General features: G+C 56.0%; 1 protein-coding gene across 1 annotated transcript in view; it reads left to right on the top strand.

The window, feature by feature from the left end:
- The window catches only part of RAB10 (RAB10, member RAS oncogene family), a 43,199-nt gene that overhangs the window by 1,375 nt on the left and 14,458 nt on the right, over positions 1-27,366 (top strand). The window lies entirely within an intron of this gene.

Genomic DNA, 27,366 nt, shown 5'->3' with positions numbered 1-27,366 from the left:
CACCAAGGGGGGATGTGTCTTTTCCCTGGCTTTCCTTTTTCCGTGTGGTCTGTGCTGTGGGACAGGCCTGGGCCCTAACATCCTTCCAGGTATAGCCCAGCGTTTTGTTTGCCTGCCCTGAACATCCTGTCTTGCAGATGAACAGTTCAGGTCAGCAGCTTCTCACCTTCTTGGTGACTGGCTCTGGAAATTTAGGAGAATTCCCATCTCTGCCTTTTCTTGCAGCCCCCAGTGGTGTAACATGTGTCTACCCACATCTGGGTAAAAAAGAATATGATTTTGGGGGGGGTTGAGTTGGATCTGGCTTTTGTGCTTGCTGTAAATCCCTGAAGTGATGGGCAGTGCAGCTGCTCACTGAGGGCAGGGGAACGTGGAGTGTCAGAGTAAATCTTAGTGCTGGGTGTAAGGACTTCCTCATCCTCGTGGAAATGCCACCCAAAAATTGCAGCTTGGACTACAGCACATCAAAAGACTGTCTTGAGCAAGCCTTGGGCAATTCAAAGTGGGGAAAAAGAGTATGTTTGGGACAATGAAGTGTCAAGAGTGTTGTTGCCCAGAAGCTTTTAGGGCCTCAGCTGGAGGTTTTGCTCCCTTTTTGTGTGTGTGTGTGTGACAGTGGGTTCACACTGCCCCTTCCCAGGGCTGCCTTGGCTCTGGGGGCTGCAGGGATCTGCTGCCCTGGTGTATTCCAGCGCTGTTGGCAGGTCCTGGCTGGGATCACACGGCGCTCCTCGCCCTCCCGTCCCGCTCCCGAGGTTTATTTCAATTCCCAGAGTTAAAAATAGGCAACGTCATAGCTGAGGAGTCAGCGGGCACATGGAGGCTGCTGCTCCCCGCTCCCTGTGCCTTTGGTGATCCTTGAGCAATCAGGAATTGAGTAACTGGTGTTGGTTGTTGGTCTGGCTGCGGGTTTGGGGCCTTCAAGAGAGCACCACCGAGTTGGGGACGTGCAGAGTTTGGAAGTGTTTCCCACCAGTCAGACCGATTCTGGCCAGGGGGTGTTTGTTTCTGGAGTGCATAAACTGGAAGGCAGAGGTGTTTTATTCCCTGGATTCTGGCCTGGGATGTCTGGATGTGTGTGAACATCCCTTGGTGTGTCAGTGTGTCCTCACGGTGGAATTTGGCAGTTTTTGGGGTACAAATAGATCTTCTGTTTGATGCTTTAAGTGCCCAAAGATGCCTTAAATGTGTTGTTTCCATGGTTTTTTGGGAAGTTAACGAGGGAACTTGGGGGGAGTGTTGGTTGAAAGGGAGACTCCACATTAGCACCTTGGGAAAAGCAGCCTATCCATGATGGAAAAACCTGGGATAAAACACCTGTCCAGTGCATTGCTGTCCACATTACTGCAAAGCACTGGGATAATCTGGCTGAAAACATGATTCCAGGTTCCCACTGGTAGCTGCAGCTCTCAGACTGCCCCAGGTTCTCCCCCACTGCAGCAGTGCCAATCCAGGGGCCCGGGGAGGTGCTTTCCCTGGTGGTCCCTGCTGTGGGAAATCCCAGCAGAGCAGCCACTGGGGCTGGTTGTGCAGGTGGGAGAGGAGAGTTCCAGGGAAAGCCTCCAGTGGAGTCTCTGAGCTGTAGGCACGAGGAAACGCCGTCCCCAGAGCACTTGTGTACACAGAGGGTGACACTGGAGGGGACCAGCCCTGGGCTGAGCCTCTCCCTGTGTTTGGAGACACCCAGCAAACAGCTCGGGAGCGTGGCAGCTCTGAGCCAGGGCTCTGTTTGCCTGGAGCTCCACCAGGAGCCTGGCATGGTCCAGCCTGTAAGGTGTGCTGCAGGGCTTGGGGGTGGCTGGAGCAGGGACTTCCCATGGAATCCTGGAATGGTTTGGGGGGAAGGCACCTTAAAGCTTATCCAGTCCCAGGGATGTGTCCCACCCCTTGCCATGGGCAGGGACACCTTCCACTAGCCCAGGTTACTCCAACCTGGCCTTGGACACTCCCAGGGATCCAGGGGCAGCCACAGCTCCTCTGGGCAACCTGTGCCAGGGCCTCCCCACCCTCACAGCCAACAATTCCTTCCCCATCTCCCACCTCTCCCTGCCCTCTGGCAGTGGGAAGCCATTCCCTGTGTCCTGTCCCTCCATGCCTTGTCCCCAGTCCCTCTCCAGCTCTCCTGGATGCTGCTTCAGCTACTGGAAGGTTCAGTCTTTAGTCTGTAAGGAAAAGAGGGATCTCAAGGAATGTTGAAACCAGCCCGTGTCTGTGGAGGATGAGTGAGGAGGGATTCAGTTCTCTAAAACCAAAGGCCTGTGTGCTGTGTAAGGGCAGATAAAATAACAAAGCATTTCTGCCTCACATTAGTGACTTCACGTCACATCTCACCTCACATTGACTAATCCACGCTGGCCGTTGGGATATAACTTACTGTCCGTGGGATTTGACACACTCTGACTCTGAGCCACTCCAATCTAACATTTCCTGCTAGAGCAGCAGTTCAGCTTTTGGAGGTGCTGAGGTGCCTGTGCCAGCGGTTTCACTGCCCTGTCTCAGGCACTATAAATATTCCAGTGGCATTTCTGCGAGAAATCCCAGAGTCATCCTCACCTCCCCGGGGGAGGCAGGGGCTGGGCCTCCACTGCTGCCTCGCTGCTTGCAGGTGGAGAGGGGACAAATCACGGCAGACTTGGCCTGTCCTCAGCCATTTTTAGCTGTGAGAACTGCAGCGATTTTCTGGTGCAGGGATGGTTTTTGTGGTGTTTGTTTTTGGGGATTGCTGTGGCTCCTCAGCCGACGGCCCACGCTGGGCAGGGTGTTGGTGTAGCTGAGAGCTTTGGTGCTTTCCCTGCTGCCACTCCTGCTACCAGCAGATTTTCTTCATTTTCAAAGTTAAAAGTGTTACTAAAAGTAACTTCCTGCCGGTGTGTCCTTGAGATCTGGATTTTTTTAGTGATCTTTGCTGGCGTTCAGCTTGTCGGGGTGGTTTGAAGCCAGCCAGGGAAGGGGAGCTGTGGGAGCTCTGTGCACACTCTGGAGCTCCAGCCTTTGGTACCTGGGGACAGGGAGGGAGGGAGGCTCCAAAATTTGAATGTCAAAACTGAGCCCCACCATATAATCACTGTTGTCTGACTAAGTCAAATGCAAATTAAGATGAGTCACAAAAAAAAATATGTTTTCCTGTGAAATGTGACTGGTAACAGCTCAGGAGAACAAAGGGTGTGTAAGCTTTGGGAGATCCCTCCCAGTGATGGAGGTAAAGCTTCCCTGGATCTTAACCCCTGCTGGAGGTGCAGCTGTGCTCTGTGTTCCTGGGCTTTGCTCACCACGCTGCAACCCTACAAATGCCAGGAGAAAGAGCAGTGATTTTGAGGTTTGATCACCTGTGTTTTATTGGGAACGCAGCCAAAACTGTGCAAAACTGTTATGTTAAATGTGAGAGTGCAGGAAAACTGCCTTCTGATTATTTCTTAATTATTTCTCTGCCATTTCCTAGAAGTGGTTTTGAGTTGGAAGCACTTGCTTTGGAATCATTTCGTGCTGGCACATTTAAGCAGTGAAGTTTTTTAAAATCAGTCCCGAGATAATAAATACAACAAGTTCCTTTGTGCATCCCGGGAGGATTTGTTCACCCAGGACTGTGATATGTTAAATAATGGGAAGGGAGGAGTCCCAGATAGAGAATGGGGAAGGACTTGGCAGACTGTGGGAAAGCAAACTTGGTGCAGATAATGGTTTGAGTGGTGAAAGTGCTTTTAGCTGAGCGGTGGCTGCAGTGAAGGTTGAAAAACGAGTAGTTTCTTGGGTCCAAGAGGAGGATTACTGCAGCAGTTGGAAGTGCTGATTTCCCTCTTCCCAGAAGCTGTGGCTGCCCCATCCCTGGAAGTGTCCAAGGCCAGGTTGGACAGGGCTTGGAGCAACCTGGGCTGGTGGGAGGTGGAACTGGATGAACTTTAAGGTCCCTTCCAACCCAAAGTGTTCCTGGTAGGAGCAGTAGGAGCTGTGAGTTCTGTTCCTGTTGTGCCCAGGCTGTGGGTTCAGTCTTCTTCTCACTCCTGGCACGGAGCAGATGAATTGGAAACGAAAAAAACCCAACAACCCCCCATCCCACAGACCCCCATCCCACAGACCCCCATCCCACAGACCCCCATCCCACAACCCCCCATCCCACAACCCCCCATCCCACAACCCCCCATCCCACAACCCCCCATCCCACAACCCCCCATCCCACAACCCCCCATCCCACAACCCCCCATCCCACATCCCCCCATCCCACAGACCCCCATCCCACAGACCCCCATCCCACAGACCCCCATCCCACAACCCCCCATCCCACAACCCCCCATCCCACAACCCCCCATCCCACAACCCCCCATCCCACAACCCCCCATCCCACAGACCCCCATCCCACAGACCCCCATCCCACAACCCCCCATCCCACAACCCCCCATCCCACAACCCCCCATCCCACAACCCCCCATCCCACAACCCCCCATCCCACAACCCCCCATCCCACAGACCCCCATCCCACAAACCCCCATCCCACAAACATCCCAGCTCCTGCTCGGCCATTTCCAGGCTGTGGGGTCCAGAGACACAGCAGGCAGCAGGAGATGCCCAGGTCATGTCTGCCTGTGGGTGACTGAGCTGCACAACTGGCTGCCAGGGGAGCTTTGGAGGGGAAAAGATCAGTGGCATGAGAATGAAAGTGGAAGCTGGAAGTGGATCCGTTGGTGCTGTGGATACAGCTGGAGCTCAGGGATCCCCCTCAGCTCTTGGCTGCTGGAGGTGGGACAGGTATTGTTTGGCCTGGAGAGAGGGTTCTCCTCACCACTGGCTGCTGGGACCTGCAGGAGAAGGGATCCAGAGCAACCTGGACTTGGGGTGTGATCCTGAACATGGAGGGTGGGTTGGGTTTGGGGTTTTTATTGGAGGGGTTTGGGGATTTTTTTCAGCCAGGGCCCTGAATAATGAGCAGTATTTTTGCTCGTGCACTCCTGGCAGCGCTGATGAGGAGCTGGGGAAGGCTGTGCTGAGGAGCTGAGCTGGCTGGAAACTTCTCTGTGTAACGTGGCTGTTTTTTCAGCTGAGCTGGATCAGTTCCCTGATCGGGCTCCTCATGTTACCCTCCAAATCTGGACTGGTGGAGTTGTAGGGCAGCAGGGGACGTGGAAACACTGGAGTGGGTGGTACTTGTACTCAAAATAACAGGTTCATTTGGGTTGGAAAAGCCCTCCCAGCCCATGGATCCCCCTGTGCCCCATCCCCACCTTGTCCCCAGCCCAGAGCACTGAGTGCCATGGCCAGGCCTTCCTGGGACACCTCCAGGGCTGGGCACTCCAAACCTCCCTGGGCAGCCCCTGCCAGTGCCTGACCACCCTTTCCAGCAGGAAATTCCCCCTCCTGTCCAACCTGAGCCTCCCCTGGCACAGCTGGAGGCCGTTCCCTCTCCTCCTGTCCCTTGTTCCCTGGGAGCAGAGCCCGACCCCCCCCAGCTCCCCCCTCCTGTCAGGGGGTTGCAGAGCCAGAAGGTCCCCCCTGATCCCTCTTTTGTCCAGGCTGAGCCCCCCCAGCTCCCTCAGCCCCTCCTGCTGCTCCAGCCCCTTCCCAGCTCCCTTCCCTTCCCTTCCCACGCTCCAGCCCCTCCCTGTGTCTCCTGTGTGAGGTCCCAGAGCTGCCCCAGCCCTGGAGGTGCCCCAGCAGTGCCAGCACAGGGAGGGCACTGCCCTGGGCCTCAGAGGTTCCCCCTGACAATTCACTGTGTGGCTGCAGTTCCACACTAACAAAGCCCTTGGCAGCAGTTCCAGTGCCTGGCCCTCCCTGCCCCCAGTGTGCAACCAGCCCCACACTGGGCTGGCTCCTCTCCTGCTGCTGGGGCAGCCCCAGGGCAGAGCCAGCGGGGAAGGACGGGGAGGCAGCACAGCCCTGTGCCCTGGCAGCACAGCCCTGTGCCCTGGCAGCCCAGCCCTGTGCCCTGGCAGCCCAGCCCTGTGCCCTGGCAGCACAGCCCTGTGCCCTGGCAGCCCAGCCCTGTGCCCTGGCAGCACAGCCCTGTGCCCTGGCAGCCCAGCCCTGTGCCCTGGCAGCCCTGCCTCTGGTTTAAGCAGGGACACAGCCTCTGTTTTAAACAGCCTAGGATTAGTTTTTGGTGCCTTGCTGAGTGACAAGCCCAGCTGGGGGGTGCAGAGAAGTGATTTCCTCTCGACTTCTTGGTTTTCCTCTTTTGAAAGAAAATCTCTTACTCTCTTACAGAATAAATTCCTCTCTTTGAGGGTGGGGAGGCCCTGGCCCAGGTTGCCCAGAGAAGCTGTGGCTGCCCCTGGATCCCTGGAAGTGTCCAAGGCCAGGTTGGACAGGCCTTGGAGCAACCTGGGCTAGTGGAAGGTGTCCCTGCCCATGGCAGGGGTGGCACTGGATGAGCTTTAAGGTCCCTTCCCACCCAAACCAGTCTGGGATTCGATGGTTCTCTTTATCCTGAGGAAACACTTGATCTTCTCCACCCTTGAAGTCAATACTGATATTTAATTAGAGGATCAATGGAGAGTCTATTGATAAGATGCTCATCAGGGCATAGAAAGGAAACAATCCCACCCTGCAGGGGTTTGGGGCAGGTGTTGGTGCCTCTGGTCCAGCGGTGCTGCCTGTGAGGGGCTTTGCCTTGGCAGGCCCCTCTGCTGTCCCTGCCCTGGCAGCCCTGGGTGCCCACCCTGCTCCCTGCTCCTCCCTCCTGGAGCTGGGCACGGGCAGCTGTCCTTGCCCGTTGGCTGGAGAGCTGGAGGATCCCGGGAAGGATGGTGGCTGGGATCAGGCTGCTCTGCCAGGAAACTGCATCCCACCTGGGGCTGAGGGATGCCCGGGAAGGACACGGGGTGGGAACAGCCTGCAGGGATCCTCCAGGCAGTGGCAGCCAGGGCCTGCTCTGCTCCATCACCTGAGGGCACACGGAGGAGGGTTTCAGCTGGGCTTGGGTTTGTGGGACCCCAGTGAGGAGGGGGGCGAAGGTGCTTCAGAAATGCTTTGTGAACAACCAGCTTGTCAAATTCCTGGTGCTGTGGGAATTCCCTGTCTGGCCCTGGGAAAACAGGGAAGAGACCAGAGCTGCTGCTGCCAGTGTCTTGAATGTCTGGTGCTTCGGTGCAACTTCACTGTGTGGGTTTCCCTTTCTGCGTGGGTCTAACTACGACTCTTGTGTGGGTTTAAGTGAAGTCTCTGCATGTTTTGGTTCTTTTTTGCAGCTAAAACAACTCCAGGCTTTCTCTCCCACTGGGATTGTGACTTGTTCCACGCTGAGTAACCTGGAGAAGTGCTCGTTTGTGTCTTGCACTTCCAAAATCTGACTTGGTTCTCCCAGGGAGAGGCCTGCTCTCATGAGTGCTGCTGGGTGGGCAGTGCCTGCACTGCCACCCTCCCCTGCACAGCTCTCTCCTCAGGAATGCTTCTCCAACTGCCCTGCTCGTGTTTGGTGCACTGGAGCAGTCGTTGGGCTGGGAGGAGTGCTGGAAGGGGTCTCTTCCCAATGGCTCTGGTGTGCTGTGTGCACTGGCAGTTCCTGTGGGGCTGCAGCCTGGTGGGGCCAGGACCAGTGTCATCCTTGGGGGGAGGCTGTCCTGGCCCAGGATCTGAGCTGCAGAAGCCCTGAAAGCCGTGGTTCCAAGGATGGAATAACTTCCTGCTGGGATAACTTCAGGTGTTCTCCCAGGGTGGCTGACCCGGGTTGGGTCGGGGCACGGTACCACTCACTGTTGGAGGCTGTTGGAAGGTTCAGGAGAGCTGGGCTGGTCATGCTGTCTCATCTGTGGCTTATGAGATCAAACTCTTGTCTCTGTTCTGTGACAACATGCCCTGATCAGGTTGTACCTGGTGCCAAAGAAGTTATTCTGTCCCTGAGAGATGGTTGTGTCTTAACTTGGTCTCCCCAGCATTTCAGCCTTGTGGAGTGAAGGTGGTTCTACATTTCACTTCAGGTGCTCAGTTATTGACTTCAGGCACCTGGACACAGGAATTCACCCGTTGGTGTCTGACCTGTTCGTGTGCCAGGTGTCCTCTCCTGCCCTTCTAACCATGGGCATGGTACCTGCCCTTCCTCACCACCCAACCTCCCTGGCAGGAGCCTTCCCTGAGGTCACTCCCTCGACTGCTCTTCTTCAGCTCTTCTGCTGTTGCAGATCTGTAATAAATGTCTGAGCTGGGGTCATTAAAATGCTGGTGGCAGTACCTGGCTGTCTCCAGGTCCTTGGGCAGCAGCCCTGATTTCACACCTTCCCAGGCTGGCTGCAGGCTGTGTCTCATCCATCCTCTGCCCTCCAGCTGTGCAGTGGGATTGCTGGGGAGTGACTGAGCTGTCCCCCCATCCTCTGGGGCTGTGGGGTAACTGAGCTGTCCCCCCATCCTCTGGGGCTGTGGAGTAACTGAGCTGTCCCCCCATCCTCTGGGGCTGTGCCTCTGTCACCGGGAGGGAGCTGAGCTGTGCAGCTCATCCAGCTGTGTGGGGCTGGGTGCAGAGTGCAGCTCATCCAGCTGTGTGGGGCTGGTGCAGAGTGCAGCTCATCCAGCTGTGTGGGGCTGGTGCAGAGTGCAGCTCATCCAGCTGTGTGGGGCTGGTGCAGAGTGCAGCTCATCCAGCTGTGTGGGGCTGGTGCAGAGTGCAGCTCATCCAGCTGTGTGGGGCTGGTGCAGAGTGCAGCTCATCCAGCTGTGTGAGGATGGGTGCAGAGTGCAGCTCATCCAGCTGTGTGAGGATGGGTGCAGAGTGCAGCTCATCCAGCTGTGTGGGGCTGGGGGCAGAGAGCCTGTACAGCTCATCCAGCTGTGTGAGGATGGGTGCAGAGTGCAGCTCATCCAACTGTGTGGGGCTGGGTGCAGAGTGCAGCTCATCCAGCTGTGTGGGGCTGGTGCAGAGTGCCATGGAATGACAGAATGGTTTGAGTTAAAAGGGACCCTAAATCTCACAGGTCACAAAAGGGAAACTTGACCTCGGTGTTGGGGAAAAACTGTGCTGCAGGTGGTGTGTGACTGGAACAGCAGTGCAGGAATAATGGAATGCTGTCCCTGGGGTAAGGGGAGACCCCCGCACCCCAAAGTAACGGGGCCGTCCCGTGGGCTGTTGGAAGCACAAAGCCTGTGCTCCACAGGCTGCCTCAGTCCAGGGTTGGTCCAGGGTGCCAGGGTTGGTCCAGGGTGCCAGGGTTGGTCCAGGGTGCCAGGGTTGGTCCAGGGTGCCAGGGTTGGTCCAGGGTGCCAGGGTTGGTCCAGGGTGCCAGGCCAGCCCCTGAGCTGGGGATCCCATTTCCTGGTGTGTGTCAGAGCTGCTCTGGATCCCGTCGAGAGCTCTGCAGTCCGGAGAGGTTCCTGCTGGGCAAAATCTCCTTTTGATCTTTGGTAAGGGCCACCAGCTTTGCAAAGAGCTCCTAACCCAGGGGTTGGGTGAGAGGCAGGAGCTGGCAGAGCTGGGCTCTGGTGTCCTGCAGGGGTTGGGTGAGAGGCAGGAGGAGCAGCTGGCAGAGCTGGGCTCTGGTGTCCTGCCTGGAGCAGCAGCTGCTCTTCCTCCCCGAGCTCCCCTCGGAGCGGGCACGGTTGTGGTTTCTCACCCTGTAACTCGCTCACGGGGCTGCTGCTGCTGCTCCAGCTGTTGGCAGAGCTCTGCTGTGACCTCAGTTCTTTCCGTGTGAATCCTGATGTCATTTCCTGGCACAGCCCATTCCAGTGGCCTGGTTGGATGCTTTGTTTTGGAATACGTACAGGGAGCTGGAGCAGGTCCTTTGCTGAGGCAGGATCAGGACATCAGGAGGAATTTCCTGCTGGAAAGGGTGGTCAGGCCCTGGCAGGGGCTGCCCAGGGAGGTTTGGAGTGCCCAGCCCTGGAGGTGTCCCAGGAAGGCCTGGCCGTGGCACTCAGAGCTCTGGGCTGGGGACAAGGTGGGGATGGGGCACAGGGGGATCCCTGGGCTGGGAGGGCTTTTCCAGCCTCAGGGATTCTGGGATTCTGTGACCACTCCTGGCTCCCTTCAGTGCAAAAGGGAAATGGATTTATTCTGTGAGATTTGAGAGTCCCCATAGCTGCCTTACAGGTGAGCATGTGTCTCCTCATCCTGAAGTGCCTTTGCACTGGAGGGAGAGTTGGCAACGTCCTGGCTTGAAGGAGCCCCTTCCAGGGCCTAAAGGGGCTCCAGGAGAGCTGGAGAGAGAATTTGGACAAGGGCCTGGAGGGACAGGACACAGGGAATGGCTTCCTACTGCCAGAGGGCAGGTTCAGATGGGATACTGGGAAGGAATTCCTGGCTGGGAGGGTGGGGAGGCCCTGACCCAGGTTGCCCAGAGAAGCTGTGGCTGCCCCTGGATCCCTGGAAGTGTCCAAGGCCAGGTTGGACGGGGCTTGGAGCAACCTGGGCTGGTGGGAGGTGTCCCTGCCCATGGCAGGGGTGGCACTGGATGAGGTTTGAGGTCCCTTCCCACCCAAACCATCCCGTGATGGTGTTTCCTGCAGGGGAGCTGTGCCTGCCCTGCCCTCCTCGCAGAGCACAGCAAATAAAGAATCCAGAGAAGCCTTGAGGGCTCCAGCACTGCCTCAGGACAGGCCAGAGCTTTGGGGGATCCATCACTTCTGGTTCTGGGGCTGTCCTGGGACATTCTTCAGTTTTTCCCACCTGTGCAAAAGTACCTAATTCCTGTTTCTCAGGCTCTTTGGGAGCATTCCCTTTGAATGTCACAGTATCAGTAACAGCTGAGAAGTTGATAAAACTGACTGATAAACGAGGTGCTCCAGGGCAATATTGTAACAATAGGCCTTTTTTAAATTCAGGCTTTTTCCCTCCTGATTCACTTGACAGTTCTGCCGTTGCCTTTCTCAGGGCTGGGTGGGAACATCTGGTGCTGCAATACTTGATGCCCTGAAGAGCAGGGAGTGGAGGAGCTCTCAGGGTCACACTGTTGCCCTTAGCCAGGGATGTGGGAATGGCCTTAGGGGTTCCTGGGACTTAGTGCTGTGGCTGGGCTCCTGGGAGTGCCTGTGTTTCTGGCTGCTGAAGCTGGTTTTGGTGTGTGAGTTGATATTCAGTGGCTGGGAACATCCCAAATCAGGTGGCAGCTGTTCAGGTAACACCTCTTGGGTCGTGCTGGTGGTGGGAGCAGTGGAGCTCAGAGGGAACCTCCTGCATGGACACTGGACACAACTGTTCTTGGGGTCTTTGATGATTCCATGGGAGTGAATTGAGTGACTGGATCCTTTAAATGGCCCCCACAGCACAGCTCCTGCCTCTTTGGTGAAGCTGATGCTTTTCCTGAATGAATCCACTTCCCTTCAGTTGTGTGTTAACTTGCCTTGTCCATCTGCTCAGTATGAATTAGGCAGGGTGAGCATTGACTCCAGTTTTATTTTTGTGTCATTTGAGGACAGAATTACCATTGCAGCAAGTGGTGACAAATTTCGTGTTTCACAAATAGCAGTTTATGTGAAAGCAGATTCGCCTTCCCTGTTTGTTTTCTGGCTGACAGATATAGCTTAGGCAGGGTGAGACATGCATGGGAACTGATTTAATTGGCTGTGATTGAACTTGAGCACGGTTAATTGGCATCTCTGGTGGTTCAGAGTGCAATCCCAGTTGTGGGCTGGGGGCTGTCTGGAGTCCAGACCTTTCCCTGCCGTGGTTTCAGGTGTGGGGGCCTGATGGACTCCTGCCAGTGGGATGCACAGGGAGGCACAGCTGCTCTGTGCCATCCCTCCCCAAAAATAGGTGCTGCAGAGCTCTGCTGCCTGGCCAGAGCTAATTGAGTCTTGTGGAAAATGAAAGATGTAATGGCAGGGAATTAAATCAGCCCTCAAACCTGGAGTTAACTGACACTGAGCAGAGATTGTTGCTGCATGGGAACAGCCCTGAACTAAGTTCTGTTTCTTGCTAGAGCCTCATTTCCTTTTTTTCCCCCCTTAGTACCTTAGGAATAAAAACCTTATTGTCTCCCTTGTCTCTTGGTATGCATAAAACATCACTAAAATAGTTCCTTTGTTCGCTTTCTTTTGTTTTGTTTGTGGGAGCCTTGTGTAAGGTTTAGCTGCTGGAATAACAAAACGATCAAGTTTCTTTTTGCTGGAAGAAGTAACGGCTTGTGCAGGAGCTGTGCTTGTGCAGGAGCTGAACGTGGTCCCAGGGAGCTCAGGGACTGGTGTAGGTGGTGTCAGCAGGAAGCTGGAGGCTTCTTTCTGAGCTGAGGATTTTTTTTTAACATGTAAATTTGAACTGTGCTTTGATGTGACTTCCGAAAGCCCTTCCCTGGGAGGGTGTGGGTAGGTGAGGGGTGGCTGCCTGGGGTCACACCTCGAGGGACAGGAGCTGCAGGAGTGTCTGTGAGCCAGAGGCAGCTGGGGAGGGCAGGATGAGGAGGTTTCATAACTGGTCCTGGCCTGTCCAGGCTCCTGTCCCTGTTGCACGTGACAGGTGACTGCCCCAAAGTCATTATACACACAGATACTTCCCAGGGGTGCCAAGAGGATGGTGCCAGACCCTTCAGTGGTGCCCAGCAACAGGAGCAATGGCCATACACTGAACCACAGCAAGTTCCACCTCACCATGAGGCAGAACTTCTTTCCATGGAGGGGGCAGAGCCTGGAACAGCTGCCCAGGGAGGGTGTGGAGTCCCCCCCTCTGGAGACATTCCAACCCCACCTGCTCCAGGTGACCCTGCCTGGGCAGGGGGTTGGACAGGATGGTCTCCAGAGGGCCCTTCCCAGCCCAGCTCTCCTGGGACTGTCTCTGGTGGTGTGGGCTCTCAGTGTGCTTGGCTGGGGTTCCAGGTATCCCCACTCATGGCCGTGCCCTGCACACCTCTCCTGAGCAGGGCTGAGGATAAACAGGGCAGGTTGGGAGCCCTGGGAATGGCTGTGGCTGTCCAGGATCCAGCTCCTGCCTCCATTTCAGTGGGCAATGCTCCTGGCCCTGGTTATCTCCCGAACTTTGCCCAGGCCCCGATATGGAGGCGCTGGCATGGAAATCACCAGATCCAGACTGTGCCACCAAGCCTTGGCCTGCTGGCTGAGCTCTGGGCTGCCCTGCCCGTGGGGTGACCTGCTGTGGGACTTGGGGCTGCTCAGCATTCCCTGGGGGGCTCAGGGGCACAGCTGTGGCAGCCAGAGCTCGCCCAAGGCCCCTGCCCTGCTCTTTGCCAGAGGTGGAGACCCACGTTGTTCCTTTGTGCTGCCTCAGCCTCTCCCCTGATCAAAATCAGCAGTGCTGTGTGTGTTCATCCTCCAAAATTGCCACTGGAAGGGAGGTTTGGAGTGCCCAGCCCTGGAGGTGTCCCAGGAAGGCCTGGCAGTGGCACTCAGTGCTCTGGGCTGGGGACAAGGTGGGGATGGGGCACAGGGGGATCCATGGGCTGGGAGGGCTTTTCCAGCCCAGCTGATCCTGTGAAAATTGTGGTGGAGTTGCCGAGGCCTGGACACCTGTGCTGTTGTCCCTCCCTGTGAACACAGAGGAGGTGCCTCCCAAGGAAAGGTTGGTAGGAACAGGTTGGTTGGAGCTGTTGTGGGTTTAACTTTAGTCCCTCGAGACCCCTTTCCCTCCAGCCCCCCAGTCAGGCACCTCCAACCAATGGTTTCCAGCTCATGCACCTGAGTTCCTCCCTTGGAGGAGCTGTCACCTTCACTTCACAGAAAAGCTGTCTTTTGTGCTGGTCTTTGCAAATAAACTCCATTACTGGCAGTTTGTGTCCAGCTCAGTGTTTGAACATCTGCAGCAGGTGGAGTGAGGGAGGTGGACCTCCAGGTAGATGTAGAGCTCTTGGTTAAGTCCCTGCTTGGCATCACTGAATGAGGAAGAGACCTTTGGAAACACCTCCCAGGCGGGTCCCTGTGGTGGGGGCTCAGCCACGTGTGTGCTCAGTGGCCTTTCCCAGCTCCCAGTTGCTGGGATTCTGATTCCAGGTCGGGGCTGAGCAGCACTTCACGTTGTAACCCATCTGTCAGACGTGTGGACAACACAGCCTGAGGAGCAGCAGCTCCGTGGAATTCCCGAGGGATTGATCCTCTTCCCTTCCCTCCAGCCCTGTGGCTTCCCAGACCCAAATGGGTGGGTGCAATCTGTGCTTTTTAGGAGGAGGAACTCTTGCTGCTTGTGCTCAGGCCGTAAAAGGATTCACATCTGCGGGTGTCCAGGGGGGAGTAGCCAGGTAATGGACTTCTCCCAGCTGGAAGGGGAACAGAAGGGCTCTCAAGGTTTGTTCCTGAGGGTGATTCATGTTTGAACAGTGGGTGACAGGAGCTGTGCAGGGTGGAAGGCCACTGGTGCTGTGGAGGTGCAGCAGCCTGGTGTGTGGGGAGCACACAGCTCACACCTCCCCTGTCTCCTTCATTACTGCTGATTTGGGATGTCCTTTTAGCACTGCCCCAGAGTGCTCTTAAAGAATTTCTGCTAGGAATGCTGGCTTTTGTCATGATTTCCTTCAGAATTAACCTGTGATTTTTTTAATACAAATCCAAGGAACAGTGGTGGGGGAGGTTTCAGCTGAGGCTCGTTTGGGGCCCTGGAAGGCTTTGGCCTTGCCCTACATTTGCTGTGCACCCTTGGATGGGCCCAGAGGAGCTCGTGGGCTCACGGCCCCGCTGCTGCTTTGGAGGGGAACGGGAGCACTTCAGAAAGAATCTCGAGTTGGGAAGGTGTCCTTCACTCCTGGAGTCGTGGATGCTGGAGTTTGGGGTGTGGTTCCTCTCTGGGCTGGCTGGTGCTGCAGGTGGGATCTGAGCTGTGGGAAGCTCTGGCGTGGAGTGAGGATCCCAGATTCTTCCAGCAGTGGGAATGTGGATGGATTCACAACGTGTGGCTTTTCCCAGGCACCAGGTCAGGCTGGATGACAGCGGGCTCCTATTGTCTGGGGGGATTAAGCCTGGTGTTTGGGGGGATAGGAGCCAGAGTGCTGGATTTGTCACCAAAATGAATATTCAGCCGAGTCCCCCCATCCTCAGTCAGGGCTGGTTTGCATAAATCCCATCTCCCTGCAGGCTGAGCCCTGCTGGGGATGTGTGGCAGCGTTTGAGGCACAACAAACACATCCAGGAGGGGGAATGTAGGTCAGCCCAGGAGCTGCTGTCTCGCAGGACTGTCATCTGCTTCGTTAAGAATAGATTAATTGGGAGGAGACGATCTGGCACCAGTGCTGCTGCTCTGTCCCGTGTCCTGCCTTACATCAGCGGCTCTGGAATGTCTCTGTTGGTACAGGATTGGTGAAACTGGCCTGGAAGGACAGTTTATAGAGTGCTGGAAAAGGGGGGACAGGGCTGGGGGGTCCCCAGGAGGGGCTGGTGGAGCTGAGCAGTCTGGTGGGAAGGAGCTGCACTTGTTCCTGGTGGTCTCTAATGGAGCAAATTCTGTGTGGGAAGCTGAAGGTTAAGTGCATCCTTTGGATTTGGGGAGCCTACTGCATTCCTAAAAGTAGCTGCTGGAATTAAATGAGGGGTTTGTAAAGACACGTGTGGTCACACCAGCAAATGTCACTGGGTTAGTCTTTAACTTACCCTTACAGAGAGAGACCTGCCCACAATTCCTGTGCTTCAGACCTGCTCCACAAAACTACCAGTTTTTAGGATAGTGCAGGTGCTGTGGATCCCCAGCAGCGGGATACACCTGTTCCAGGGGAGTTCCTCTGCTCATTCCCATGGATGTTCCCAAGGAAAGCAGCTCTGTGTGGCTGTTGCTGTCACGGTGTGGGTGGAGGCTGAGGACCTCGGGATGGAGCAGGGAAGGTTCACCCAGGTGATGGTTCAGGGGGGCAAAGCAAAGGGTGCAGGGGGTGGTTTGGTGAGTGGAGCATTTGGGGAAGGAGAGAGAGGCCTTTGGGTGCTGGAGCTGGAATGAGAAGGGGAGGATTGGCAGTGGATGCGTGGGAATAAAATGTAAAGGCTGATCACGTCATCATCTGTGGCTGCTGGGATTAAAGGAATTAAATCCCTTCATTCTGTTCCCATTGTCCTGCCGTGCCCAGCTCCATCCAAACCAGGCTCCCAGGAAGGACCTTTACCTTTGGGGAGCTTTCTCTTGCTCAGTTGTGGAACTTTCCTGGGACACTGGAATGATCAGACTCGATGATCTTAGAGGTCTTTTCCAGCCCAAACAATTCCACTGTTCTGTCCTATGAATGTGCATTTCCCGAGGTTTCAGGTGGGGTGTGTGTCACTTTAGCTCACGTAAGGTGTGTGTTAACTTTATTTAGATGCAGCTCCAGGTGCTCTGTCAGTGCTGAGTTGTCACGACTTGAAACCCTGCAGAGCAGGAAAGGTGAGTTCCTGCTGCTGCTCCCTGCCCTGGAACAGCTGCCTGCACGGAGGGTGGGACGCAGGAATCCTCTGCACTGCTGCCCTGCCAGCACAGAAATCCTCACTTTGCTCAGACCTGGAGTCATTTGTGGTGCTCCTGGTCGCCGAGTGTCAAAACCTGGTGGAATTCAGCCGGTGGAAGAGGAGAGCAAAGGCAGCCAAGAGGCCACTGCAGTGTCCCTGTGGTACCTGATACTCTCCCTGGTGTTCTTGGGGGCTGCTCCTGGCTCTCCCTGTAGCTGGGGGAGCCTGGATGGATCTCTGGGAGGGCTGTGCTGCCTCAGCTCGTGCTCTGGGGCCCTTCAGCTCCCGGTGCCAGCTCAGCTCCCACTCCAACCCTGGGCTGCCCTGTCTCAACAAGCCGAGCAGGAACTCCCTGGGCTGCCCTCGGGTAGGATCCTGACTCACAGGGACTGGGGAGGCTGTGAGGAAACTCCCCTGTCAGGCTGGATGGTGAGGGACTGGAGTCCCTTTGGTGAGGGTTTATTCTGGGTGTGGGCAGTGTGGGAGCAGCCTGGGGTTAAAAAGGATGGGGGTGAGCTGCTGGCCCAGCAGAGTGCTGTGGGCCTGTGCAGTGGGTGTCCCATGGCATAAATAACCTGGTCTGCAGTCTCTGGGGGGGTTACCCTGGGCCAGCAGCAGCATTGGGCCTGTCTGGCTCCAGCTGCTCAGGTGGGGAGGTTGGTGCTCTGTTCTCCATCCACGGCTGGCTGGGCTGTTGGGTTACACACACACACAGTGCCAGGACGAGGGGATGGCTTCCCACTGCCAGAGGGCAGGGACAGCTGGGAGATTGGGAAGGAATCCTTCCCTGTCAGGGTGGGGAGGCCCTGGCACAGGTTGCCCAGAGAAGCTGTGGCTGCCCCTGGATCCCTGGGAGTGTCCAAGGCCAGGCTGGAGCACCCTGGGCTGGTGGGAGGTGTCCCTGCCCATGGCAGGGGGTGGAATTAGGTGACTTTGAAGGTCCCTTCCCACCCAAACCATTCTGGGACTCTGTAAATACTGGTTTTGCTCTCTCTCAGAGGATTCCTGGCCACAGTAAGTGTAGGAAGGATGCCCACAGGGGGGATGCTCCTCCAGGGCTGTGTGGGAGGCTGGAGCTGCGTGTGCTGGGGCTGCACACCCCCAGATCCAGCAGGAGGGCTGCTGTGGGGTGGGCTCTCCTGCAGCAGGAGGACCAGCTGCCCTGTTCACAGTCACTCTCTTGTTTACTGGGAGAGCCAGTGGGTTTGGGCACTGCAGAGGAGGCTGGGCAGGGCTGTACATCCCAGGGGTGTGGAGCCTGGGCAGAATTCCTGTTGCCTGCTGGGTTTAAACCAGGGGCACCATGTGTTTGCATCTTGTCAGACTGCAGAGCACCCACAGGCTCCTTGCTTTGATTCCATCACTCATTTTTGGGTGCTGGTCACACTCACACTGCCTTTCCCTCCTCCCACATACCTGACTGTGCTCCCCATGACCAAGGCTAAAGACAAGGAAAACTCCAAATGCAGTGAAATCCCTCACTCCTGATGGATAAATGTTTTGTTAGGAAAAGCAGCCATCAGCTGAAGTGTGGATTCCTAACCTGGATCCACAAGTTCTTGGTACAGTTTAAAAGAAGCAAAGTAGTCCTGAGTTACTGGGTTTCCTCCTTGTGGTCTCTCTAATAATCTCATTTTCAGTGAGTAACATTTCGAGACCCTGCCTGGTGACTCCTCTTACTGTTTTGTTGCAGTCTCCTCCTGAGAAAGAAGAATTCCCAAAGCACTGGTAGTCACAGAGATCCATCAGCTGGAGAGGCTGATGGGAGATGTGACCCCAGGCAATAGGGGAGGACACTGTGGGTTCCACTCCCCTTGGAGCCCCGTTGCCAGGGGTTCCTCTGCTCTGCAGTTGGATGCCAAAGGTGGCAAATCCCTATTGCAGGAGGAGCTGCCACGAGTGCCAAGGCCTGTCCCAGCTGACCCAGAGCTTCCCACTCCTTCCCACGTCAGCTGCATGTGGCTCTCCCTGATGGAACTTTGGCTTTTGCTCAAGCCTTTGCCAAGGGATGAGACCGGGAACAGTTTGAGTTTCTCTTTCCCAAACTCTCTTATCAGAGGGTTCTGAGCCTTACAAGTGGCACTTAGTGGTGGAGGCCTGGTCCTTTCTTATCTCTGGTGGGCAGGGGAAGGGAGACACCCCAGGGAGCTGCAGTGAAATCAGAGGATGGATCATGGAATGCTTTGGGTTGGAAGGGACCTCAAAGCCCATCTCTGTGCCAGGGGCAGGGACACCTCCCACCAGCCCAGGTTGCTCCAAGCCTTTCCAGCCTGACCTGGAACACTTCCCCACACCAATCCAGCTCAAGCTAAGGTGGAGCTGTTGCAAGAGCTTTGATAGCCCCAGAAGGGTATAAACCTCATCTTTACTGCCTCACTTTCTAGAAATTCCAGTGGTAGGTAGAGGCAGAGCCTGAGCAGCAGAAGGAAACCTCTCTGCTGTCCCTGCCTTGAGTTACTGTGGCCTCAGGGCTTGGGGCACAGCAGCCCCGGGGCACAGGCTGTGCCTGCAGGCAGGGGGAGGGCAGGCTGGTGTCCTCCAGGTGTGCTTACAGCTCACACAGGGCCATTGAACAGCCCCCAAGTGCTTTTCCTTAAAAACTGAAAAAACAGTAAAAGAAAACCGAGCAAACAGCAGGAAAACCCCGCAATAACTGAACCTTTTAAAGTTACCAGAGTAACTCTGGGGCAGAGAGTGTTGTGCAGTGTCCTTACACAGAGCTCCTGGATCCTGGGTCTCGAGGGAGGTGTGTGAACACCTCAGTGCAGAGTCTCAGACTCACTGGGGTTGGAAAAGCCCTCCAGGATCACAGAGAGTCCCCCCTGTGCCCCATCCCCACCTTGTCCCCAGCCCAGAGCACTGAGTGCCACGGCCAGGCCTTCCTGGGACACCTCCAGGGCTGGGCACTCCAAACCTCCCTGGGCAGCCCCTGCCAAGGCCTGACCACCCTTTCCAGCAGGAAATTCCTCCTGGTGTCCAACCTGACCCTCCCCTGGCACAGCTGGAGGCCGTTCCCTCTCCTCCTGTCCCTTGTTCCCTGGGAGCAGAGCCCGACCCCCCCCGGCTCCCCCCTCCTGTCAGGGGGTTGCAGAGCCAGAAGGTCCCCCCTGAGCCTCCTTTGTCCAGGTGAACAAGGAGTTGATGTCTAAAACCGACTCCAAAGCCCAACACTGCTTTACAGAGTGTGTTGGTGTCTGGAGCATACAGCTGATTCCTCCAGTCCTCCTGGTAACAAACTTTCCAAAGCTATCCTGTCCAGAATTACAAACTCCCTGGGAACCCTTATTTCATGCTCCAGGGTGTCCTTTCCTAGGATTCAGCAGACCTTAACCTTTGTTATCAATGGAGCAGTTAAGATAGTTATTAATTATTTCGTAAGAAAGCTCCATCTGTAAATCTGCTTTCTCTTTCCAGGGAAAGCCCAGCACGAGGGCGTCAGGCAAGAGCTGGGAGCTCTGGTTTTAATTAAGCTCTTAATGATCTCAGTTGCTACTTAGGTGTTTAAAAACATTTCTTCTATGAGGGGTTTGTACCTGCACAGTGTGGATGCACAACATCCCCAACCACACTCAGCATTTCAAGTGCCAACACGACTTCTCCTGTCAGTGATGTTCCCCCTCCAGCACAGAGCTCAGGGTTGGGTTTTGTGGGTGTTGATCCCAGTCCTGGGAGCTGGGACTGTGCTGAGGCAGCACTTAGCACTTGGGGTGGAAGGTGTTGGAAACATAAGCTCAGAGAGGAGAGTTTATTTTGGATCCCCCAGGCCAGGGGATCGTTTGTGCCTGGAACACCAGCCCCACCTGATTGCAGCTGTGTGGATACCCGTGGAAGTACCCACAGCTCACACACACATTTACACACCTGTTACAAAGGACATTGTCTCCTCATCTTATTCAAAATAAACCCAAGGCCCAACAAACCCCAAGGTTGCTTCTCAGTAAAACCTGAGTTGAACTCTGCTTTGGTTCTGCAGGGGCTTCATGTGTAGCTGACAGAGTTACAGATTGGATTATCCAGTAATAATCTCCATTATTGTTCCTCAGAGGAAACACCTCAGTGTGGCCTTTCTGTGCCTAAAAGGGGCCTGTAAGAAACACGGCCTCAAACGTTGTAGCAGGGCATGGAGGGACAGGACACAGGGAATGGATCCCACTGCCAGAGGGCAGGGAGAGATGGGATATTGGGAAGGAATTCCTGGCTGTGAGGGTGGGGAGGCCCTGGCACAGGTTGCCCAGAGAAGCTGTGGCTGCCCCTGGATCCCTGGAAGTGTCCAAGGCCAGGTTGGAGCACCCTGGGCTGGTGGGAGGTGTCCCTGCCCATGGCAGGGGTGGGATGGGATGAGATTTAAGTTCCCACCCAAACCATTCCATGAGTTCACAGTCAGGTGCACCATCAAACTCTGGGAGAAGGTGCTGTGGCTCTGGCTGAGAACTTCCCAGGAGGACTGACCCCGGGAGGGGGCAGCTGAGGTGCCATCCAGGCAGCTCCCAGTGCTCCTCAGGGATGGGGACGTTCTCCAGAGCTCTGCCGTGGCAATCTGGGTGTCAAGGGCTGTTGCTTGAACACACACCTGAGAACAATCCTTGCTGTTGCCAGAGCCTGTGGCACAAAGGTGGGCAGGGTGGGCACGTGAGACTTGAAATACGGAGTCATTTGGGCTGGAAAAGCCCTCAGGGATCGAGTCCAGCCATTCCCCCAGTGCCAAGGCCACCACTGACCCCAAGGGCCACATCCACAGGGCTTTTAAATCCCTGCAGGAATGGGGACTCCACCCCTGCCCTGGGCAGCTGTGCCAGGGCTGGACAGCCCCTTCCAGGAAGGAATTGTCCCAATATCCCATCTAAACCTCTCCTGAGGCAACTTGAGGCCGTTCCCTCTCCTCCTGTCCCTTGTTCCCTGGCAGCAGAGCCCGACCCCCCCCAGCTCCCCCCTCCTGTCAGGGGGTTGCAGAGCCAGAAGGTCCCCCCTGAGCCTCCTTTGCTCCAGGCTGAGCCCCCCCAGCTCCCTCAGATATTCCTGCTGCTCCAGCCCCTTCCCAGCTCCGCTCCCTGGTGACTCCAAGGATGAATTTGTGCACACTGGCTTTTCTTCCCTGAGCTGAGGGTGGCAGTGCTGGTTCAGGGTGTCTGCACTGCAATCACTAATTACATACACAGTGCAGTTGTGGCTCTGCTCCTGTCAGTCTGGGTGGGATGGGGTGGGCAGGGTGGGATGGGATGTGCCAGGTTGAATGGAATGTGCTGGTTGGATGGGATGTGCTGGTTTGGATGGGATGTGCAGTGGATGGGATGTACTGGTTGGATGGGATGTGCTGGTTGGATGGGATGTGCTGGGATGGGATGTGCTGGTTGGATGGAATGTGCAGTGGATGGGATGTACTGGTTGGATGGGATGTGCTGGTTGGATGGGATGTGCTGGGATGGGATGTGCTGGGATGGGATGTGCTGGGATGGGATGTGCTCTGATGGGATGTGCTGGGATGGGATGTGCTGGGATGGGATGTGCTGTGATGGGATGTGCTCTGATGGGATGTGCTGTGATGGGATGTGCTCTGATGGGATGTGCTGGGATGGGATGTGCTGGTTTGGATGGGATGGGATGTGCTGGGATGGGATGTGCTGGGATGGGATGTGCTGGTTGGATGGGATGTGCTCTGATGGGATGTGCTGGGATGGGATGTACTGGGGATGGGATGTGCTGGTTGGATGGGATGTGCTGGGATGGGATGTGCAGTGGATGGGATGAGCTGGGATGGGATGTGCTGTGATGGGATGTACTGGTTGGATGGGATGTACTGGTTGGATGGGATGTGCTGGTTGGATGGGATGTGCTGGTTGGATGGGATGTGCTGGGATGGGATTTGCTGTGATGGGATGTGCTGGGATGGGATGTGCTGTGATGGGATGTGCAGTGGATGGGATGTGCAGTGGATGGGATGTGCAGTGGATGGGATGTGCAGTGGATGGGATGTGCAGTGGATGGGATGTGCAGTGGATGGGATGTGCAGTGGATGGGATGTGCAGTGGATGGGATGTGCAGTGGATGGGATGTGCTGGGATGGGATGTGCTGGGATGGGATGTGCTGGGATGGGATGTGCAGTGGATGGGATGTGCTGTGATGGGATGTGCTGTGATGGGATGTGCTCTGATGGGATGTGCTGTGATGGGATGTGCTCTGATGGGATGTGCTGGGATGGGATGTGCAGTGCAGAGGGTTCCTGTCAGGCTCCAGCCCCGCAGCCTTTCCCTCCTCCTGCCCTACATTCCCTCCCTCCCGCCCAGGGTCCTCCCCTCCCCAGCTCAATGGGGGCTTTGTTTGGGAGGAATGCAAACAAACTTGGGGCTGTGTGAAAAGGCCCAGCTCATCATTTGCAGCTCTGCAATGGACTGGAAAAGAACTTTTTCTCTCCTCCCTCTGGGACCGGTGGCCTTGGCTCTGTTACATGTGGGGAACAGCCAGTCTGTGATCCAGCAGCACAGGAGGGATCTCTGCAGGACCTTGGGGGGGCTTGGCAAGGTGTGAAGTGGTCTGGAAGGGATTATGGATTTAAAACCCTTCTGCTGAGGCAGGTCCTGGGCCTTCACGAACATCTTCCATCCGAGAGTGCTGCAGACACTGAGTGGTGGCTGTGTGTCCCCCAGGGCAGTCAGGGGCCTAAACCTGCCCAGGGAATGTTGGGATGCTCCGTGGGAGTCAGGGGCAGCCTCCTCTGTGGATGCAGGATGGAAGAGCCACTGTGAGAGCCACTGCTGCTCCTGCTTAAGCTTTGCCACCCCCAGGCAGGAACCTGAAAAATCCATAAATGGCTCCTGTCTTTTCCAAAGCTGTGAGTTCAGGTTTGGTCAGACCTGGGGCAGTGGAATCATTGAATCCTGGAATGGTTTGGGTGGGAAGGGACCTTAAAGCTCCTCTTGTTTCACCGTCCTGCCATGGGCAGGGACACCTTCCACCAGCCCAAGTGGCTCCAAGCCCCGTCCAACCTGGCCTGGGACACTTCCAGGGATCCAGGGGCAGCCACAGCTGCTCTGGGCAACCTGTGCCAGGGCCTCCCCACCCTCCCAGGGAAGAATTCCTTCCCCATCTCCCATCTGTCCCTGCCCTCTGGCAGTGGGAAGCCATTCCCTGTGTCCTGTCCCTCCATGCCTTGTCCCCAGTCCCTCTCCAGCTCTCCTGGAGCCCCTTTAGGCTCTGGAAGGGGCTCCAAGGTCTCCCTGGATCCCTCCCTTCCCCAGCTGAGCACCCCCAGCTCTCCCAGCCTGGCTCCAGAGCAGAGGGGCTCCAGCCCTGGCAGCATCTCCGGGGCCTCCTCTGGACTCTCTGCAGCAGCTCCACGTCCTTGTGCTGCTGTTGCCCAGGGCTGGAGGCAGCTCTGCAGGGGGGTCTCAGCTGAGGGGGCAGAGGGGCAGATCCCCTCTCTCACTGCCCACCATCCCTGTGGGATCAGCCCAGGGCACGGGGGGTTCTGGGCTGGGCCATCTCCAGCCTCTCACCCCCCAATCCCCCCCCGTGTTGCTCCAAGCAACATTTAGAGGATTGAAATTGGAACCCAGAAGTGACTGGAAACCCGGGAGGATCTGCCTGTGAGGAGCCTCCTCACAGTTGTTGGTGTGAGATGTACTGAAGGGTAACAAACATTTCCAAATCTTCACCTGAATACATGGAATCCATGAGGTTTTTTTATAAACCTGGCAGTGCCCTTCCAGGTCTTCCAGTGAATTCCAGTTTGCCCTGCTGAGGCTGATAAATATCTTATCGACACCTAATGAGGCACTAATTCCGTGCTCATCTTTAATTCATCCCTCTTCTCCTCCTGGGAGGGTGATGTCTCATTTTAGGGTGATGTCTCCTGTGAGGGTGATGTCTCCTGTTAGGATGATGTCTCCTGTGAGGGTGATGTCTCTGTGAGGGTGATGTCTCTGTGAGGGTGATGTCTCCTGTGGGTATGATGTCTCCTGTGGGTATGATGTCTCCTGTGAGGGTGATGTCTCATTTTAGGGTGATGTCTCCTGTGAGGGTGATGTCTCCTGGGAGGGTGATGTCTCTGTGAGGGTGATGTCTCTGTGAGGGTGATGTCTCCTGTGGGTATGATGTCTCCTGTGAGGGTGATGTCTCCTGTGAGGGTGATGTCTCCTGGGAGGGTGATGTCTCATTTTAGGGTGATGTCTCCTGTGAGGGTGATGTCTCCCTTCTGCATTCCAGTCACTTTTTATACCCGTTACCCTCTCCAGCCCTTTCCTGAACATACTTTTCCTGGAATCTGCCCCGTGCCTGTCCCTGTCCCCTGGGCAGCCCTTGAGTTTTGGTGGTTTGGTGTCACCAGTGAGACCCTGGTGTCACCAGTGACACCTGGTGTCACCTGATGTCAGTAGTGAGGCCTGGGGCTGGCTGGGCACCAGTGGGAGCCCCTTGGCCAGTCTGTTAAAGCTCCTCTGGAAGTGTTCTGAGGGAAAGAGTCGTTGCTATTTATAACAGCCTTTGTGTTCCAGAGGCTGAACCAGTATTCTATTGGAATGGGAGCTGCTATAACATGGGATTAGGGATTTGTTTATCCCTGAACACCAGAGCTGCCTAAATCCCTGCAGTGCAGAGAAGAGTTAACTTCCTGGGCTGGGCTAGTGCCTTGCTTTCTCCTAACACCCAAACAGTGGCTATCAGACATCCTGCTGGAGCTGGGCAGGGCTGGAAGTGACTGTCACCGTGAGGGATATTTGATTTAGGATCTCCTGGTGAGTGCTGTGTTGGTGTGTTTGGTGGCGTTGCTGGGGAACGAGCCCCACATCGCAGCAAAGGGCCCCGTGACGTGTGGGCTCGGGTGGATTTGGGGCAGTTTGCCTTTCAAACCACACAGGATGGTCCCTGTATTGATTCATAAATTTGATTTAGTGGGAGGGATTGAAGCACTGCTGGGAAAACATGGAGCAGTGGCCTGAGGCTGAGGGCTGGGGGTCCCAGGCTGACATCCTGGGATTAGTGCAGACCTTGGCCTTTGGTCACTGCACTGCTTTGAATGAGAGAATCCCAGAATCCCTGAGGCTGGCAAAGCCCTCCCAGCCCATGGATCCCCCCTGTGCCCCATCCCCACCCTGTCCCCAGCCCAGAGCACTGAGTGCCACGGCCAGGCCTTCCTGGGACACCTCCAGGGCTGGGCACTCCAAACCTCCCTGGGCAGCCCCTGCCAGGGCCTGACCACCCTTTCCAGCAGGAAATTCCTCCTGAAATCCTTAGAATAGGGAATTTTGACCCATTACACTCCAGTTCATGATTATGCAGTGCTTGGTAACCCCTCAAGGCTTGGTGAGGGTTCATTCTCCTCCTTGGCTGCAGGTGACCCTCCAGCAGGAGCCACCCCTGCCCAACAGAGGCCTGAGGGAAGGGGGATCCTCTTCCCCCCATCTCCTGTGGTGAAGCCTGTCCCAGAGAGGCTCTGCATTCCTGAGTTCTGTGGGAAAGGACTTTGGGATTTGATATTTCAATGGTAAAATCATAGAAGTGAAAGAATGGTTTGGGTTGGCCTTGAGTCCAAAGCTCTTGTCCCACAGGCAGGGACACCTCCCACCAGCCCAGGTTGCTCCAAGCCCCATCCAACCTGGCCTTGGACACTTCCAGGGATCCAGGGGCAGCCACAGCTTCTCTGGGCAACCTGTGCCAGGGCCTCCCCACCCTCACAGGGAAGAATTTCTGCCCAGTCTCCCATCTCTCCCTGCCCTCTGGCAGTGGGAAGCCATTCCCTGTGTCCTGTCCCTCCATCCCTTGTCCCCAGTCCCTCTCCAGCTCTCCTGGAGCCCCTTTAGGCTCTGGAAGGGGCTCCAAGGTCTCCCTGGATCCTTCCCTTCCCCAGCTGAGCCCCCCCAGCTCTCCCAGCCTGGCTCCAGAGCAGAGGGGCTCCAGCCCTGGCAGCATCTCTGGGGCCTCCTCTGGACTCTCTGCAGCAGCTCCACGTCCTTGTGCTGCTGTTGCCCAGGGCTGGAGGCAGCTCTGCAGGGGGGTCTCAGCTGAGGGGGCAGAGGGGCAGATCCCCCCTGCCCTGCTGCCCACCATCCCTGTGGGATCAGCCCAGGGCACAGGGGGTTTGGGCTGTTCCAGCCTCTCCCTCCTGCCGTGCTGTGTGCAGGGTGTTGGGCTAAAAGCAGTTCAAAGCTCAGTTCCCATGCAAACTTCTTATGTAATAGTGTGTTTCATAAATTCTATTTAATCTTACTTGGTATAAAATGACCTTGTAGATTTAGGAGGGAAGTTTGGGATTGCAGCTGCTGCCTTTTTAAAAGTCTAAATATAAACAGGTTTTTGGAAGACATGAGAAGTGATCAGTGGAGTTGTTCTGATTGGAATTGAAAGTCAGAACTGTGGCATCTAATTACTGTCAGAACAGTTTGAGAGGATGAATTGGAGTGTTCCTGCTCCTCTGGTGTAGCCTCTGCTGGTAATTCTTGTAGGCAGCTTCAGGAAGGGAAGCTCAAATCCTGGAGGCAGCTCTGGGCCCCTCAGACAGGAGACACAGGGAGGGGCTGGAGCGTGGGCAGGGCAGGGAAGGGAGCTGGGAAGGGGCTGGAGCAGCAGGAATATCTGAGGGAGCTGGGGGGGCTCAGCCTGGAGAAAAGAGGGATCAGGAGGGACCTTTTCCCACCCCACAACTCCCTGACAGGAGGGGGGAGCCGGGGGGGGTCGGGCTCTGCTCCCAGGGAACAAGGGACAGGAGGAGAGGGAACGGCCTCCAGCTGTGCCAGGGGAGGCTCAGGTTGGACAGGAGGAGGAATTTCCTGCTGGAAAGGGTGGTCAGGCCCTGGCAGGGGCTGCCCAGGGAGGTTTGGAGTCACTGTCCTTGCAGGGATTAAAAGCCATGTGGATGTGGTGCTTGGGGACCTTCTTTATTAGTTGGTGTGAGAAGTACAAACCTTGTTTGTGCTCTGTCAGGATGGTCTGTGCTTTGCTGAGCTCTCAGAGTCCTGGTTACACACTCCTGCCAAGTCCTGCCTTCAGCTCTTCCACATCCCAGATGGAGCAGGGATGGACCCTGTGAGGAGACTCAGCTCTGAGAACTCACCTTTCAGTGCTGGTTCAGGCTTTGTGTGCCTTGAACCTCCTGCCTCCGTGGGGAGCTCGGG

This window comes from Pseudopipra pipra, chromosome 3 (assembly GCF_036250125.1).
Source record: "Pseudopipra pipra isolate bDixPip1 chromosome 3, bDixPip1.hap1, whole genome shotgun sequence".
NCBI classification, from domain to species: domain Eukaryota; kingdom Metazoa; phylum Chordata; class Aves; order Passeriformes; family Pipridae; genus Pseudopipra; species Pseudopipra pipra.
This window is presented reverse-complemented; position numbering and strand designations above follow the sequence as displayed.